The sequence below is a fragment of the Sander lucioperca genome, chromosome 24, assembly GCF_008315115.2.
Source record: "Sander lucioperca isolate FBNREF2018 chromosome 24, SLUC_FBN_1.2, whole genome shotgun sequence".
Classification (NCBI taxonomy): domain Eukaryota; kingdom Metazoa; phylum Chordata; class Actinopteri; order Perciformes; family Percidae; genus Sander; species Sander lucioperca.
In genome coordinates this window covers 20,089,073-20,104,072 of record NC_050196.1, presented here as the reverse complement: position 1 = coordinate 20,104,072, position 15,000 = coordinate 20,089,073, and the positions used below count along the sequence as shown (strand labels likewise).

Sequence of the window (15,000 nt, the reverse complement as noted above, 5' to 3'; positions counted from 1 at the left end):
CGCAGGGACTTTGGAGGAGTAGCCCGCTCCTCATTTGCATAAAGTTGAATCCAGCCAACTTTATGCAAATGAGGAGCGGCCGGCTCGGCTCACCGCCTCTCAAAAGCTGACGGAATTCTTTAAACTGTCGATCTGAAATGAAGACAGATTCAGCAGCTGCACGGCCGTATTCCAAACGAGCCGCCATTATGACATTATGCCGCCTTTATGTCGCCTTTTCGTCGCCTTTTTGGTTGCTTTTATGCCGCCTTTCATGGCGCCTTTATGGTGCCTTTATGTGGCCTTTATGTCGTCTTTATGGTCGCTTTTATGCCACCTCTATGTCACCTCTATGTCGCCTTTTGCCGCCTTTATGTCGCCTTTATGTCGCCTTTCTGTCGTCTTTATGTCGCCTTTTCGTCGCCTTTTCATCACCTTTATGCCGCCTTTATGTCGCCTTTTCGTCGCCTTTTCGTCGCCTTTTCGTCGCCTTTTCATCGCCTTTATGCCGCCTTTATGTCTCCTTTTTGGCGCCTTTTCATCGCCTTTATGTCGCCTTTATGTCGCCTTTATGACGCCTTGATGCCGCCTTTATGTCTCCTTTTTGGCGCCTTTTCGTCGCCTTTATGCCGCCTTTATGTCGCCTTTATGTCGCCTTTATGTCGCCTCTATGTCGCCTTTATGCCGCCTTTATGTCGCCTTTATGTCGCCTCTATGTCGCCTTTTTGTCGCCTTTTTGCCGCCTTTTTGCCGCCTTTATGTCGCCTTTTCGTCGCCTCTATGTCGCCTTTTTGTCGTCTTTGTCGCCTTTTCGTCACCTTTATGTCGCCTTTTTGTCGTCTTTGTCGCCTTTATATCGCCCTTTTGACGCCTTTTTGTTGCCTTTTTACCACCTTTTTGTCGCCTTTATGTCGCCTTTATGTCGTCTTTGTCGCCTTTTTGTCGCCTTTTTGTCGTCTTAGCCACACGTAACGCATTGGTCCAATCAGCTGCAGCCGTCGCGGTTGTAGGAGGGCGGAGCCTGTTTTCCTTGCTTGTCATTGGTCAGTGGAGAGAAACTGGTGGCGAGCTGTCTAGCGTGCAAAGCTGGGGAGAAGCGGGGCGATCCCATCGTGAAATCAAAGAGTATACGGACACGTAGGCTACTGTTACGGGATTTCTTTCGGATTTTTTTTGACAATTTGTGACAGTAGTTCTCCTGTTGCAGTTAGAGATTCCTTTGGAGTAATACTCAACAAATACTTAAAGACAAAGACACTTGTAGTAAATGTTGTAGTAGAGTAGAGTATTATGGGATGGAATTATAAGTTAAAATACCACAAAAACTACAATTAGAGCCATAAAATGGAGTTCTTATTGCAGAAATAGTTTTAGAAATTATTTTTAATGGAAGATTTTAGATTTTTTTGATATAAAAAGTTCAGAACAGATTCCATGTGATACACAGAAAACTGTAAACAATGTAATTTTGTACTTTAGAAATAAATAAGAAAAAATAATATAGGCCTAATTAAAAATAATAAAATAAAAATAACAAAATAATAAATATATTTTAACTCACCCTTTTGCTCTTCTTCTATGGAGTAAAGTTTAGTAATATTTCAGTTTCATGATTTTTAATTTCATATCCATCCGGTGAAAACAAGAGGAATCCAAAAAAATATTTAAATCTTCTGCTGTGGTTGTAAAGTAAATAAATCCATCTTCATTGATCTGCAGCGTGGACGCGCACGTGCACACGCACAAACACACACACACACACACACACACACACACACACACACACACACACACACACACACACACACACACACACTGAAGTCTGGATTACCTCCGAAAAAAAGCACACACTCCAAAATAAATTAAAACAAGGTGTTTATGAATGAAGTCTGGCGTGCGAGCCACGCTGCGACATGCTGAGCACACACACACACACAGGTCAAATACAAGGACCAGAACTCCGTTGGAAAAACACAAATTTAAGAACAACAGCCAAAAATAAAAGCAAGTGAGTGGAAACACACACCTGGACACACACGCACATTCACGCGCATACACGCACGCGTCGTCCGGGTACCGGGTTGAACTCTCAGTGTGCGCGTGTGCGCGAGCGCGCGTGTGTTTTCCCCTCCGTGATGTCCCGGCAGCGGGATCAGATCCAGAGAAATGAAAAACACAAAAATGATAAAATGTAAAAATGTAAATATTCCTCCACGAGCGGATATATCCCTCAGGGTGTCGCGCGCGCGGCACGCGTGTTATTCCACATTTCTTTTCTTTCTTTCCGGTCCCGTCGTCTGTCTGTCTGCTGGGTTTTATCCCGCTCTTCCTCCTCCTCTTCCTCTCTTTTCCTCCACACGGACACAGCCTCCCTCTCTTCTTCTCCTCTTTCTCTACGTCTCTCTCCACAGCGTCAACGTCCGAGCGATCGAGCCTCCCCGTTTCCGGTACGCCCTTTCAAAATAAAATCACAGCAAGTTTTTTTTTATTTTTAATGTTTTCTGTTTTTTTAGTCTGTTTTAAGAATCTTTTGTTGGTAATTTCCAGTATGCCCTTTAAATTCGCCTTCACTAAGTCAAAAGTACAAAGTTTCAGCATCAAAATAAGAGAAGATAGATTTTTATTATCACGAAAGAAAATGTTGTCTTAGTTGTCTCGATACCGTGGGTGACCCAGGTAAAATACGGAGCACCCACGTGTGCCAGACTGCCAGTCGGCTCCATTAATGTAAAATTAAACATTGCAGTTGGTGCTAAATGGAGCGTCTGTCATCGTGTGACTGGTTATGTCGCTGTCAGCGTGTTACGTGTCAGTTAAACTTCTCATCTCCAATCCTATCTGTGTCTGTGAGAAGTGGAGCTGTCCTGAGTTGAAAGATATCCAGTCCTTCCAGTAAAATTTAGTCTTTTTATGATTGTTGCGGGCAAAAATCCTTGATTATGCGGGATATTTATGCAATTTTATGCAATGAAATTGTGGGAACTTGCAAAAATTGCGGGAACTTGCAAAAATTGCGGGAACTTGCAAAAATTGCGGGAACTTGCAAAAATTGTGGCAACATGGTTATGACCCAATCGTTAGCCTACTTTTATAAAAACGTCTGCTACGGAGCCATTACGTGAGGTACAAGGTAATGGAGCCTTTTATACATTGTCGTGTTTCTTTAGAAATAAACAACGGACAAATAGAGTCTTTAAACTCTTCAGATGTAAAGTTATTCTCTGTCAAAGTGACGTCAAAATGAATGGCAGTCAATGGGATGCTAACGGGAGGTGATGGCTGTTAGCATCAAAATGAATGGCAGTCAATGGGATGCTAACGGGGGGGTGATGGCTTGGTAGCATCAAAATGAATGGCAGTCAATGGGATGCTAACGGGAGGTGATGGCTTGGTAGCATCAAAATGAATGGCAGTCAATGGGATGCTAACGGGAGGTGATGGCTGTTAGCATCAAAATGAATGGCAGTCAATGGGATGCTAACGGGAGGTGATGGCTGTTAGCATCAAAATGAATGGCAGTCAATGGGATGCTAACGGGAGGTGATGGCTGTTAGCATCAAAATGAATGGCAGTCAATGGGATGCTAACGGGAGGTGATGGCTTGGTAGCATCAAAATGAATGGCAGTCAATGGGATGCTAACGTGAGGTGATGGCTTGGTAGCATCAAAATGAATGGCAGTCAATGGGATGCTAACGGGGGGGTGATGGCTTGGTAGCATCAAAATGAATGGAAGTCAATGGGATGCTAACGGGAGGTGATGGCTGTTAGCATCAAAATGAATGCCAGTTAATGGGATGCTAACGGGAGGTGATGGCTTGGTAGCATCAAAATGAATGGCAGTCAATGGGATGCTAACGGGAGGTGATGGCTGTTAGCATCAAAATGAATGGCAGTCAATGGGATGCTAACGGGAGGTGATGGCTGTTAGCATCAAAATGAATGGCAGTCAATGGGATGCTAACGGGAGGTGATGGCTTGGTAGACTCAAAATGGCGCCGTAGGAGCTACGCGTTGTGAGGAGAAGCTAACCCCCTTGGTTTGGACACACCGAACAGACTCGAGTCACCGACCTCGCCAGACTGTCCGACGGCCGATTTTCGGCTCGGTGTGTCAGCGCCTTAAGCCTCCTTCTCAACATATTTTCATTTCATTTTCATTTTCATTTATTTTTATTTCGAACAAAATTAAAAATACATATACACATACAGCATGTACCCATATATACATATACATACATACATACATACATATGCATATATATACAAATACACATATAGAAATATATCTATAAAATAAAAGTGTGTAGCAACACACCAAAGGAAAAGGAACAATCTCCATCCAGTGTTTACAAGTAATATTAAAAATACTATTACCATTTTTGATTTAAAAAATTTGTCCTCCTGTTAAAAAGACAAGGCAAAATGTATGTGTGTGTTTAAGATTAAAAAAAAAACAGCATTTCAGGAGTTAGGCCGGCTTTGAGAGACAGGTGAACAGGCCACTTGTAATTTAAAATGTATGTTTGTTTTTTTTTTGAACAATATGTTTATTGTTTTGATTATATAAGACAGGTAACAGAAAAACACTCTTCTATTTCGTCAGTTATTTCCCACCCCAACAAGAGAAGACTTCACTCTCTTCTCACATGTAGAAATACTCATTTCATTTGGCCTTTATTTTCCATGCACGTCCAGAAGCCGGGATATGGCAAGAGTTAATATAGCAATGACTAGTTCTTAATTTTAATGGAATAAAAACTGAAAATTATGCTTGAACCTAAATTATTAAGTTCTGTGCAGGAACCAAATATACATTACTGTACTTTACACATAAAAGTTAAATTTTCCATCAAGACACTCAAGTTACACCTCCTATAAATCACCAATATTATTGTTGCTAATGTAGTAATTAAACGGCTTCCATATTTCTTCATATACATCCAATTTGTTTTTAATAAAATATGTTATTTTTTCCAGGGCCATACACTGTGCCATGGCATTAATCCAAGCTCCAATAACTCCAATAACTGGTGGATCAGACCTTTTCCAACTAAGAGCTATCATTCTTTTAGCTTGTAATATAGCAAAATCTATAAATTTACGTTGCTGAGAATTTAGTAGATTCTTTGGATATAAATGCAGCAAAAATCATTTTTGCATCTAGAGGAATATTCAAATAAAGTTGCACTCCCAAACACAATGCACAAATTATCCTTGAGCCACTCTGCGTTTAAAGCGTGTATCAGGGATATTTTTATTAAGCCTATTTAGTTTGACAGGAGTCATGTAAGTCTGCATCAACCAGTTATATTGAAGTAGTTTTAAGCTAACGTTACCTAACTGTTTCTGAGAGTTTTTACAGACTTGTCTCCATTCATCCTCGGATATATCCTCACTCAATCCCACCTTCCATAATTCAAGTTTCGAGGTTGTTGATTCAGTAGACCCTGACGCAAGCCTGTTATAAAAAACTGATATTAATCCTTTATTATTACAATTCTTGGTAATTAATTCCTCCAAAGAAGAAAGTTCTGGCATTTAATGATTGGTTCTGCATAGAAAGAACAAAGCTCCTTATCTGTACATATTTAAAGAAATGTTTTCTTGGAATATTATACTTAGATATCTGCTCAAACGACATCAACGTTCTGCTGGTGGCGCCAAGGGAATATTTTGAAATAAATACATGAATTTAGGCAAGATATTATATTCATTTTCAATATATTTATCCTTCCTATCAATGAGATTGGGTTTCAATTATAGTGTGATTAAAACTCACTATTAACATTATTTACAGTACTTGATTTACAGCTGATTTGTGAAAAGGTAGCCTACACAACCTTATTTAACAGTAATTTAATATTACTGCGAATAGTCACAGGAAGTGCTTTTATTTTGAAGTAGGCTACACGGAAGTTGTCTGTTGTGTAGCTACTCTTGCTAGCTTACTGAGAAGCAACATGTCCGTCATTCCACTACAGGCAGAGTTACTCTCCATGGCTGATAAAATGCAATGATATTTACGTGTAGCAAGCCTCAACATTAATTCCCGACATGTTTATATCTGTCAGCCGCTGACGTACCCTCACCTGTTGGGACATACATGCTGTCTGTACCGTCACCTGTTGGGACATACATGCTGTCCGTACCGTCACCTGTCGGGACATACATGCTGTCCGTACCGTCACCTGTCGGGACATACATGCTGTCCGTACCGTCACGACATACATGCTGTCCGTACCGTCACCGGTCGGGACATACATGCTGTCCGTACCGTCACCTGTCGGGACGTACATGCTGTCCGTACCGTCACCTGTCGGGACGTACATGCTGTCCGTACCGTCACCGGTCGGGACGTACATGCTGTCCGTACCGTCACCTGTCGGGACGTACATGCTGTCCGTACCGTCACCTGTCGGGACGTACATGCTGTCCGTACCGTCACCTGTCGGGACGTACATGCTGTCCGTACCGTCTCCTGTCGGGACGTACATGCTGTCCGTACCGTCACCTGTCGGGACGTACATGCTGTCCGTACCGTCACCTGTCGGGACATACATGCTGTCCGTACCGTCACCTGTCGGGACGTACATGCTGTCCGTACCGTCACCTGTCGGGACGTACATGCTGTCCGTACCGTCTCTGGTTCTGGTTCTGACCATGGAAACAGAAACAGGACAGCTCACTTCAACGCAGCGTAATAACTCCTGAAAATAATATCCATCTCGCAAATGTATCTGTCTCTGCAGTCATCTCAACCATCGAATACAGCGACAGGAAAATAATACGGCTTTTTTTTTCCTGTGAAGAAATGTGTCGCTGTTGGTGAATTCTTTAAAAAAAAAACGCACCACTAAATGTTGCGTTAAAATGCGTTGTAACTCGCGTTACTGAGACTGTAACGAGTATAATATTACCGAAATTTAATTAGTAATGCGTTATATTACTGCGTTACAGCAAAAAGGAATACATTACTGTAATTGCGTTACTTTTGTAACGCGTTACTCCCAACACTGGCTAGCGGTTCGATAGCCAAAATGAATAAAAGTGGGGACAATTGTGAGCCTTGAGGGCAACCTCTTGTAATATTAAATGGCTCAGAAATCACCTCATTGGTTAAAACTTCAGCCATTGGATTGGAATGTAATAATTTGATCCAATGTAGAAAGGAGCTTCCAAATCCGAATTTTACGATAACGTCAAAGAGATAAGACCATTCGATTCTATCGAAAGCCTTCTCCTTTTTCCTCTTTTTGGCTATGCAAAATATTTAAAACACGTCTTACGTTATGAAGTCCCTGTCTGTTCTTAATGAACCCACTTTGATCATCACCCACAATGCCCGGAAGCACAGTCTCTAACCTTTTGGCCAAGATTTTACATATTATTTTGGTGGTTTTGGTAAAAGAATGATCAAAGCCTCTCTCATAGAAGTAGGAAGACATACACTATTATAACATTCTATATACATATCATGGAGTGGCCTAACCATTTTATCACTGAAATATTTATATAGGTCAATGGGCAGGCCATCAGGTCCTGCTGTTTTACCACCTTTTAATGTATTTATAGCCTCCATGATTTCAGCTGCAGTAATCTCACTATCTAGTTTAATTTTTAGTTCCTCAGATATTCTAGGAATGTTGAGATTATCAAAAAAACGCAGAGTTGTGGCCCTATATTCAGAACAATACAGCTTTTCGTAGAAATTTCTAAACGCTTTATTAATTTCCATCGGATCTACAATTATTAATTTCCATTTTCATCCTCAATATTAGTAATTGCTCTTTCTGATTCTTGTTGTTTTATACGCCAAGCAAGAAGTCGGCCTGGTTTTTCTCCCTGATCGTAAAATTGCAGCTTTAATCTTAATAAATTGGCCGCTGCTTTTTCATGTGATATTTCATTATATTGGGTTCTTAACAATAGTAATTCTTTTAAAATATTATCAGTATTTTGGCCTGCTTGTAAACTTTTTTTATATTATATTTCCTCCTTTTTCTCTTTTGTCTTCCTACTCGTATAGCTTATAATTTGTCCTCGTATAAAGGCCTTAAAGGCTTCCCATCTGATTATAGCTGATGTTTGGGTGGTGTTATGTTCAAAATAGTAATCAATTTGTTCCCCTAAGAACTCAAGAAATTTTTTGTCTTGCCTCCAGTGCATTTGAAATCTCCATTTAGTACGATTATGAATAAACTTAGGTTCAACATATGTCAAAGATACCAGAGCATGATCTGATATAAGAATACTACTGTACTGACAATTTCTGATGCATGAAATTAGTTCAGCTGATATGAGAAAGTAATCTATTCTTGAGTATCCTTTAGAAGTACTCGACCAGCATGAATATTCCCTTTTTATTGGTTTTTGAGCCCTCCATATATCCACCAGGTTGAGTTCTTTTATAAAATGTTGTAAAACCTTCCTAGACCTTACATGAGTGTTCTCGATACCAGATGAACGGTCCTTACTGGGCTGCAAAACACAATTGAAATCGCCTGCCATAATGTGTTTTCCGGGCATTGTGGAGGTTCTCAAAAATAAATCATTATAAAAATCTGCGTTATCATCGTGCCGCCATAACCGGAAGTTCCCTAAAATGTATGTTTTAAGAATCTTTTGTTGGTAATTTATCGTCAGGAACAATACAAATTAAAGAAAAGATGTCCAAACACTTCCTGTTTAATTTTAGTAATCTTCAAGCTTCCTGTAAAATCTGGAGGGCAGGAAAACAACTCCAATATCAAGATGAGATTTTGATTAATCATTAAAATATTAAATATTAATATTGTTTTTTAAAATAACTTTCCTTTAAAAAAAAAATAAAAATAAATGCGGTGCTTTTATTTTGAAAGTCCCAGTGACGGTATCATTCTGGATCAATGACGCTGACTTCACGTCAACATTTTCACATTTTCAGTTAATTTTCCTTTTATTATTTATATTTTAAGAAATAAATTGGACATTTATAAAGCACGTTGGTGTTTGTAGCTGATTTTATTTTTTATTTTTTTTAAAGAAAATAAAAATGCATCAAATCTTATAAAATAAAAAAATAAATTAAAATAAAATAAAAATTAAAAAAAATTAAAGATAAAATGACAATAAAATAGAATTAAAAAAATAGAATAAAAAACTAAAAATTAAAATGGATATAATAAAAGTGAAATTTCAAAGCAGAAGATATTTAAAGCAGTAAACAAAATATCTATTAAAATACTAATTTTATGTAAATTTATAATAATTATATTTTTTATGTTGTTGATGTTATCTGAAGTTTATCTTGTGTAACATATGTTTGATCCGTGCTGATCGATACCCTAAAACAGAAATAAAGTATACAGTATCTCCACACACACTGTGTACAGTTTGTAATGACACAGCTCCTCCAAGTGGATCTAAAAAGTACTGCAACACATCACAGTACCACAAGACCACAATACTGCAAAAAACAGGACCACTAAAACCAACAAACCAACCAGAAACAGCCCTGAAATCCCCATCACCAAACCCACCAGACTCCATGTAAATAATCAGTACTTTTATCATCGTAAAACACACTTCATTCAAAGTGGACAGAAACTAAATAAAACTACCAAAAGCCGTCTTGGTTCATCTTTCCACTGTTCCAACAATCACCACTCTGGTTTGGTTGAAATAAACCCTTAATTCACCCATTTACATGTGGAGATATGCTGGCTCTATACACGCTAAAAGTACTGATTATTTACATGGAGTCTGGTGGAAATATGCTGGCTCTATACACGCTAAAAGTCCTGATTATTTACATGGAGTCTGGTGGAGATATGCTGGCTCTATACACGCTAAAAGTCCTGATTATTTACATGGAGTCTGGTGGAAATATGCTGGCTCTATACACGCTAAAAGTCCTGATTATTTACATGGAGTCTGGTGGAAATATGCTGGCTCTATACACGCTAAAAGTCCTGATTATTTACATGGAGTCTGGTGGAGATATGCTGGCTCTATACACGCTAAAAGTACTGATTATTTAAATGGAGTCTGGTGGAAATATGCTGGCTCTATACACACTAAAAGTAGTGATTATTTACATGGAGTCTGGTGGAAATATGCTGGCTCTATACACGCTAAAAGTCCTGATTATTTAAATGGAGCCTGGTGGAAATATGCTGGCTCTATACACGCTAAAAGTAGTGATTATTTACATGGAGTCTGGTGGAGATATGCTGGCTCTATACACGCTAAAAGTCCTGATTATTTACATGGAGTCTGGTGGAGATATGCTGGCTCTATACACGCTAAAAGTCCTGATTATTTACATGGAGTCTGGTGGAGATATGCTGGCTCTATTTACATGGAGTCTGGTGGAGATATGCTGGCTCTATACATGCTAAAAGTCCTGATTATTTACATGGAGTCTGGTGTAGTTTGGTGATGGTGATTTCGGGGCTGTTTCATGTTAAACTAAAAGGATCTTACTCTTTAACTAAAAGGTCTATCTCTGTAGGGATCCATCCCATAATGTTGTCAGACACTTAAATAAGTATTAATGTAATAGTAAAATAATCTGAGACTGTCAGCGGCAACAACAGAACTTTTAGTGGACGCTGACTGATGCTTCTCTCTAAATACTGGACCAATTTGAAAGATTTCTGTTCCCATCAGTCACTCAGACACAAAAACATGAAGGAAACAGGGTCCAGGTTGGAAAAATGTTACCCTTTAAATCACATGTCAATCACTAAATCCGGCCCCTCCCAGATTTTGATCTGGCATGCATATCAATTCATTTTCTGGCGCTTTTCCGACATTTTTATCACATTTTTGGGGTGCCTTCTTTCAATGAAGGCTAAGGCTGAAGGCTAGTGTTAGACCACCGGGGGACTTCCTTCCTCTGACACCCTGAGCTGCTCTCTCTCTGTCCATCTGATCCTCCCTGTCCCAGAAAGGCTTGTTACTAACCTAGCTCTGGGGAGCTTATTCCCCGGAGTCCTTATGTTTTCTCGCCCCACAGTTTTCCTTGGCTACACCCTGCTACACCCTACTACACCCTACTACACCCTGCTACACCCTGCTACTCCCTGCTACACCCTGCTACACCCTGCTACACCCTGAAGTGCCCTGCTACACCCTACTACACCCTGCTACACCCTGCTACACCCAGCTACACCCTGCTACGCCCTGCAGTGCCCTGCTACGCCCTGCAGTGCCCTGCTACGCCCTACTACTCCCTGCTACACCCTTCTACTCCCTGCTACGCCCTGCTACGCCCTGCTACACCCTGCTACACCCAGCTACACCCTACTACACCCTACTACGCCCTGCTACGCCCTGCAGTGCCCTGCTACACCCTGCAGTGCCCTGCTACACCCTGCAGTGCCCTGCTACACCCTGCTACACCCTGAAGTGCCCTGCTACACCCTACTACACTCTGCTACACCCTGCAGTGCCCTACTACACCCTGCTACACCCTGCTACACCCTGCAGTGCCCTACTACGCCCTGCTACGCCCTACTACGCCCTGCTACGCCCTGCAGTGCCCTACTACGCCCTGCTACGCCCTGCTACACCCTGAAGTGCCCTGCTACACCCTGCAGTGCCCTACTACACCCTGCTACACCCTACTACACCCTGCTACACCCTGCTACACCCTGCAGTGCCCTACTACACCCTGCTACGCCCTGCTAAATCCTACTACGCCCTGCTACACCCTGCTACGCCCTGCTACACCCTGCTATGCCCTGCAGTGCCCTGCTACACCCTGCTACACCCTGCTACGCCCTGCAGTGCCCCGCTACACCCTGCTACACCCTGCTACGCCCTACTACACCCTGCAGTGCCCTACTACATCCTGCAGTGTCCTACTACACCCTACAGTGCACTACTACGCCCTGCTACGCCCTGCAGTGCCCTGCTACACCCTGCTACACCCTGCTACGCCCTGCTACACCCTGCAGTGCCCTGCTACACCCTGCTACACCCTGCTACGCCCTACTACACCCTGCAGTGCCCTACTACATCCTGCAGTGTCCTACTACACCCTACAGTGCACTACTACGCCCTGCTACGCCCTGCAGTGCCCTGCTACACCCTGCTACACCCTGCTACGCCCTGCTACACCCTGCAGTGCCCTGCTACACCCTGCTACGCCCTGCAGTGCCCTGCTACACCCTGCTACACCCTGCTACGCCCTGCTACACCCTGCAGTGCCCTACTACATCCTGCAGTGCCCTACTACGCCCTGCAGTGCCCTACTACGCCCTACTACACCCTACAGTGCCCTACTACGCCCTGCAGTGCCCTACTACACCCTGCAGTGCCCTACTACGCCCTGCAGTGCCCTACTACGCCCTACTACACCCTACAGTGCCCTACTACGCCCTGCAGTGCCCTACTACACCCTGCAGTGCCCTACTACACCCTACAGTGCCCTACTACGCCCTACTACACCCTACAGTGCCCTACTACGCCCTGCAGTGCCCTACTACGCCCTGCAGTGCCCTACTACGCCCTACTACACCCTACAGTGCCCTACTACGCCCTGCAGTGCCCTACTACGCCCTACTACACCCTGCAGTGCCCTACTACGCCCTACTACACCCTACAGTGCCCTACTACGCCCTGCAGTGCCCTACTACGCCCTACTACGCCCTGCAGTGCCCTACTACGCCCTACTACACCCTACAGTGCCCTACTACGCCCTACTACACCCTACAGTGCCCTACTACGCCCTACTACACCCTACAGTGCCCTACTACGCCCTGCAGTGCCCTACTACGCCCTACTACACCCTACAGTGCCCTACTACGCCCTACTACACCCTACAGTGCCCTACTACGCCCTGCAGTGCCCTACTACGCCCTACTACACCCTACAGTGCCTACTACGTCCTGCTATGTCTTGCTACACCCTGCTATGTCAGAGTGTGGTCTTAACCTGCTCTATCTGTAAAGAGTCTTGAGATAACTCTTGTTATGATTTGATACTATAGATAACTCAAATATAATTGATGTTGACCAACCTGTGAGGAAGAAGACTATAAGAGACGAGCAGTAACACAGTCAACCATATTTAACTTTTCTTTTAAATGAAAGCAGGTCTATAAACTCTTGATGTGATCCTTATTTCCAGGGTGGCTCTTAGTGAAGTCCTCCTGATTTAAAATGTCATAATGTCATGATGTCATAATGTCATGTGTCTGTCAGCGTGACTGGACAACAGCTGTTCAGTCAAAACAAACAGTTTCCCTTTTCTCAGTTTTAAGGAATGTATTGAGTGACTATATAGTTTCGAGGTGATTTCTCAGCTGATGACATTTGTGGCGAAAACCAGACATGAGTTCTGAAGTCACATGACGTGTGTGTGTGTGTGTGTGTGTGCGTGTCTATGTGTGTGTGTGTGTGTGTGCGTGTGTGTGTCTGTGTGTGTGTCTGTGTGTGTGTGTGTCTGTGTGTCTACGTGTGTGTGTGTGTGTCTGTGTGTGTGTGTGTGTGTGTATGTCTGTGTCTGTGTGTGTGTGTGTGTGTGTCTGTGTGTCTGTCTATGTTTCTGTGTGTGTGTGTGTGTGTGTGTGTGTGTCTATGTCTGTGTGTGTGTGTGTCTCTATGTCTGTGTGTGTGTGTGTGTGTGTGTGTGTGTGTCTATGTGTGTGTGTGTGTGTGTTTCTGTGTCTGTATCTGTGTGTGTGTGTGTGTGTGTGTGTCTCTATGTCTGTGTCTGTGTGTGTGTGTTGTGTGGTGTGCATGTGTGAAACACACATCAACACTTCACCTAAAGTAACTTACATTAAATAAATTACCACGGAAACCAGACATGAGTGATGAAGCCACATGACACGACGATGGTTCAGCAGAAATTTAGTTTAGTGTAAAATATCTAAACAACAGTTCTTTTTTTTTAAGATTGTCTTGTGATTTTGACTTAAATAAACTGGAGTTAATGTACATTTATTCCCCAGATACTCACCATAAGTATATCTTTAAGATATGAATGTTTCACCTCTCACCTAAATCTCCCCCAGACTAAAGTGTTGAAAGAGGAAGTGGTTTCTGTCTCTCAGTTAGCTGACAGTTTATTAATATGAGCAGGAGCTGGTTTGTGGTTAAAAACAACTGTCAACAGCATGAACGCTTCAAAATAACCAGAAAAATACGCCTGATTTATGGTTATATACAAGAAGGCAACAAGAAGGTGACAAAAAGGTGACAAAAAGGCAACAAGAAGGTGACAAAAAGGCGACAAGAAGGTGACAAAAAGGCGACAAGAAGGTGACAAAAAGGCAACAAGGTGACAAAAAGGCGACAAGAAGGTGACAAGAAGGTGACAAAAAGGCGACAAGAAGGCGACAAGAAGGTGACAAGAAGGCGACAAAAAGGCAACAAAAAGGCGACAAAAAGGCGACAAAAAGGAGACATAAAGGTGACAAGAAGGCGACGAAAAGGCAACAAGAAGGCGACAAAAAGGCGACAAGAAGGTGACAAGAAGGTGACAAAAAGGCGACAAGAAGGTGACAAGAAGGTGACAAAAAGGCAACAAAATGGCGACAAAAAGGAGACAAAAAGGCGACAAGAAGGTGACAAAAAGGCAACAAGAAGGTGACAAAAAGGCGACAAAAAGGCAACAAGAAGGTGACAAAAAGGCGACAAGAAGGTGACAAAAAGGCGACAAGAAGGCGACAAGAAGGCGACAAGAAGGCGACAAGAAGGTGACAAGAAGGCGACAAAAAGGCAACAAAAAGGCAACAAAATGGCGACAAAAAGGAGACATAAAGGTGACAAGAAGGCGACGAAAAGGCAACAAGAAGGCGACAAAAAGGCGACAAGAAGGTGACAAAAAGGCGACAAAAAGGTGACAAAAAGGTGACAATAAGGTGACAAAAAGGCGACAAGAAGGTGACAAGAAGGTGACAAGAAGGCGACAAGAAGGTGACAAAAAGGCGACAAGAAGGCGACAAAAAGGCGACAAGAAGGCGACAAGAAGGCGACAAAAAGGCGACAAAAAGGCGACAAAAAGGCAACAAAAAGGCAACAAAATGG

General features: G+C 42.5%; 1 protein-coding gene and 1 long non-coding RNA gene across 2 annotated transcripts in view; both read right to left on the bottom strand.

The window, feature by feature from the left end:
• LOC118494518 (BCL-6 corepressor-like) overlaps positions 1 to 2,321 on the bottom strand; it is a 27,440-nt gene extending 25,119 nt beyond the window's left edge. Inside the window, exon 1 of the mRNA XM_035998830.1 lies at positions 1,541 to 2,321. The gene's annotated coding sequence lies outside the window, so the exon portion shown is untranslated. The remainder of the gene's footprint in view (positions 1 to 1,540) is intronic.
• Positions 2,322 to 12,885: 10,564 nt separating this feature from the next.
• The window catches only part of LOC118494483, a 20,257-nt gene continuing 18,142 nt past the window's right edge, over positions 12,886 to 15,000 (bottom strand). The window contains exon 3 of the long non-coding RNA XR_004896637.1: positions 12,886 to 12,960. This is a non-coding gene — a long non-coding RNA (uncharacterized LOC118494483). The remainder of the gene's footprint in view (positions 12,961 to 15,000) is intronic.